This window comes from Micropterus dolomieu, linkage group LG18 (assembly GCF_021292245.1).
Source record: "Micropterus dolomieu isolate WLL.071019.BEF.003 ecotype Adirondacks linkage group LG18, ASM2129224v1, whole genome shotgun sequence".
NCBI classification, from domain to species: domain Eukaryota; kingdom Metazoa; phylum Chordata; class Actinopteri; order Centrarchiformes; family Centrarchidae; genus Micropterus; species Micropterus dolomieu.
In genome coordinates, this window is record NC_060167.1 from 35,280,925 (window position 1) to 35,284,698 (window position 3,774).

Below are 3,774 nucleotides of genomic sequence, written 5' to 3' on the forward strand. Positions count from 1 at the left end.
GATAATAAATGGAGTATGATTATGGAACTGAATTACTTGGTTTTTCCTTCAAACTTTTTGACAACAGCTCTAAAACGAGCACAGGAAGAATTAATCTTGATGTCTGAGTGAAGGAGAGAACTGTCAATCATCTGGTGTCCAGCCAAAATCAAATGAGATCTGCCTCAAGCTGATTCATCCGTGTGTGTGGCCGACAGACCACAATTAGCAAAACAAAAAATGCGGGATTGGATTTCCTGACTTATTATTTTATAACAGTGTGGGGGTGTTATCAAAAAGTACATCTAAATATTCAAATTTTTAAGATGCAGTAAATGATATTCAGTTATCTAACGTGGCAAAGGTCAGCAAGTCCCTGATCTAGTCCTTGTATGTATGCTAATAGAGTGGAAGACACATAAGGTTACAAATTATATTTCTTTATACTGTCACTCTAGGAAACAAATATCTTCAAACTTAATTTCGTCGTGATACATTTGTCACTGGCGACATATTGAATTAATATGCTCTTGCTGCACATCACTGTTTGTCAACCTCATTTGATAAATCTGACATCACCAGCACACACACACACACACACACACACACACACACACACAACAACCAGCCCGGGGAAGATGACATGTGACAGTTGGTAGATAATTTGTGGATGCTGATGGCTGAATTGTGTGGATGAAGCACAAATGAAAATTAATAGGACAGTAGGGAACACAGAGGGCAGACAGTAGAGGGGTGTTGGGGGTGCGTGGTGGTGGGACTAAAACACAGACAGGGATGATTAGGTGAGTAGGTGAGTATAACCAAATACCCAAAGGAGGAGCAGTGAGGCAGACAAACAAAAACCAACATATTTTGTTTGTATTGTGTTTTCACAGTATGAATAGACAACTTTGTCTCCTTCAAAAAGCAAAGTTGAGACTACACACGTAGTGGCGATCTGTCCTCAAGATCAAACCGCTACAGGGGCACCTAAGGAACAAATCTTACGTAGAGAAAAATAAGTCCATTTTCCAGGAAAACGTTTATTTCCATTTCCACCAAGCAAACAAACAAACAAATGGCGTCTGCAGCCTCTCTTGCCCTGGTAAAACACCCTGAACCTTTCCCGGTGCCTACCTTTGCTAAACTTGACTACCTGATATATGTAGATTCACCTGCCCACCTGTGCAAACCCAGGATCGCTTAATTTTAAGAAAACCTTTTGTTCAGTTCTCAGTAGGGTGTGACAAGGCACTTAACTGATGGTGAGACGAGACACAAGATTAGGTTCACAAGGTCAAGATGAGACGAGATTTTAACACAATTTTTACGAAATCTTCAAATATGTGAAAATTTTAAGTATAACAGAATTGAATGCAGTAAGGCTGTCAGGCATTCTGTGTTGCTTTCAGATCTGTTATGGTGTGGTGTGGGGACAGAGTGGACCCAAACGCAACACTCGGGAAGAACAGGCTTTATTGAAGGGGAAAAGGGGTTGAGGGAGTGGAGGACGCCGGGGAAACACAGGCACGGGGAACCAAGGAGACTGAGACAAGGGGGGGGGGCACTGGGGACCGAGGAAGTAAGGAGGCACGGGGAGGAGCCGGGAGGACGCCGTGGAAGAGGTCCAAGGGGAGAGGGCAGGGTGGCTAGCCCAGCTGATGGAACGGAGGACGGAGGTGAGTGAACCTGGAGGGGAGACGGACAGACAGGGTGAGACATTGGGGGAAACAGAGTACAGGGAAACAGAAATGACGCAGAATATTCAGAGCTTGAGTGGTGAAGTGGCACCGTGTAAGGAGCAACAACGATCAAGCAGGGGTTGACTGGAGAACCGGGGTAGAAGTACTTTCAGAGGTGAGGCTGACTGCTTTCAGAGGAGGTGGCTGACGAGGTGCAGGCGCGGGTCGTTGGCTGGGCTCAGGAGCAGAGGGAGAGAGAGAGGGAGAGCACACGCAGGGGAGGAGACACAGGGAGGCAGGCAGAGTACAGGAAAACACCAGGGGAAAACAGAATCACAAGCAAAAAGAGAAATAAACAGGACACTCACCGTCAGCCGGGCGATGAACAATTGAGTTTGCAAAAACTAAAACTGTTATGCTTTCAAGAAAAAAATTAATTTTCATAGCTATTAAAAATATAACTTGAGCAAAAACAGGAAAGCTATAAAAGTGATACTTTACTCCTCAGTAGCCTACCTTTGTAGTGTAATAATGAAAACCATTTGTTAAAAAAAGAAGCCAGCAGCCAGCTGTTAACTGAATGGGGTTGGTACCTCGCTACAGCTCAGACCTCTTACAAGTTTACACCCCCTCACGGTCACTTAGGTCTACTGATCAACTTCAGCTGGTCGCTCCAAAAACCAGGTTAACTGTGTGGTCTTATGTTTTATGTGTTCTATGTGTTTTTAGGTTTTATTGGTTGTCCAGCACTTTGTAAACCATAGTTTTTTAAATGTGCTGTATAAATAAAATGGATTGGATTGGATTATATTATATTCACACCAACACAGCCCAGTCCCTGCCTTCATGACGTTTTTAACATTGGAGTTACTTGCCGTAATTTGCCACACTGATAGACTAACTGCTTGTCAGTGGCAATTAAAGAACAAGAAGACAAGAAGTATTTTGCCTTGCCTGATGATTTAATATGTCAGTGTGATGAGTAGGTGTTTTCAATTCAATCACTGCCTTTCAGCAATTCAGCTGCTTCATCAAATGGTGTGTTCGTTGCTGCTGGGTTCTGCCAACCCATTAAGATAATTAAGAATGCCAGGGACCAGACCTATATAAGGGTCAGACAATGCTTGAAAAGATTCATATTCTCCACAAGTATTATGTCCAACAATACAGCATTACAAATGCTAATGGATGCACTGCGGTCATATTACATAAAAAATCTCAGCTTATATTTCCTCTTCAAATTGTCCCACTTTTTGGACACGTGTGTGTGTGTTAATTGGCCCTCCAATCCCTTCATCCTTATGACTGCACTGTGGAGCACAACATGTCACTTTCTTGCATCCCAGTGTGATTCGATGTAATATTGTTTTCAGTAGCCCGTTTGTAAAAGTGTATCTGTTATTACGGTAAGTGACATGCCTAAACATTCAACATTCAAATGTGGAACTTTATTATTAATAGGCATATATTAATAGGCATACTGTTATTAGTAGGGTTTATCTTCACATGTCATTTTACTCACGAGTCTCCCATGCAATGTGACAGGAAGAGCCTTAATGAACAAATAGCAAAATAATTAGGTGATTAATCAGCAAACACTGCATGTGGACAATGGTGGTAGCACAATGTTCATCACACAGTGCAGGTAAATGTGCTGGTAAGGAAAATAACACTGAGGACTCACCCCTAGGCCTTCTTGGCAGTATGCCTCTTTCCTGTAAAGAGGTGGTCATTTTCTGACCTGTGCTTTATTAAGCAGGTTGTCTGTCCCTGTTAAATGTGACATTTCAGAGACATTTCTTTTATAACCCATTATCACTCACATAATGCAGAACAATTTCTGATAGGGCAATGTGTATGGTTTATATCACTGACAGTTAATGAGCAGCTGAACAAAACAGTTTCTAACATGACGGTAAATTACAGCGATTCAAAGCAAAGACACAAATAATAGGCACTTACACTTAAACAGTTTTTCTGATATCCCGTTCAAATGTGCCAGATGTAGAGACGGACTTGGGCTTTTTACAGGCTAAGTCGTAGCGTTTAGCTGATATTCAACGATGGGGCGTGGCGGTCAGTAAAAGACTTCTGCGAAGGATGCACTGGTGTA

At 42.3% G+C, this 3,774-nt stretch overlaps 2 long non-coding RNA genes across 2 annotated transcripts; both read right to left on the reverse strand.

Moving 5' to 3' along the window:
- Positions 1 to 1,437: 1,437 nt before the first annotated feature.
- Positions 1,438 to 1,963, reverse strand: LOC123956571. Its single transcript, XR_006821572.1, has 2 exons — positions 1,771 to 1,963; positions 1,438 to 1,668 (listed from the first exon to the last, which is right to left on the reverse strand). It is a non-coding gene; the product is annotated as an uncharacterized LOC123956571 (long non-coding RNA).
- A 26-nt stretch (positions 1,964 to 1,989) lies between these two features.
- LOC123956570 lies at positions 1,990 to 3,774 on the reverse strand. Its single transcript, XR_006821571.1, has 4 exons — positions 3,624 to 3,774; positions 3,346 to 3,431; positions 3,184 to 3,213; positions 1,990 to 2,971 (listed from the first exon to the last, which is right to left on the reverse strand). It is a non-coding gene; the product is annotated as an uncharacterized LOC123956570 (long non-coding RNA).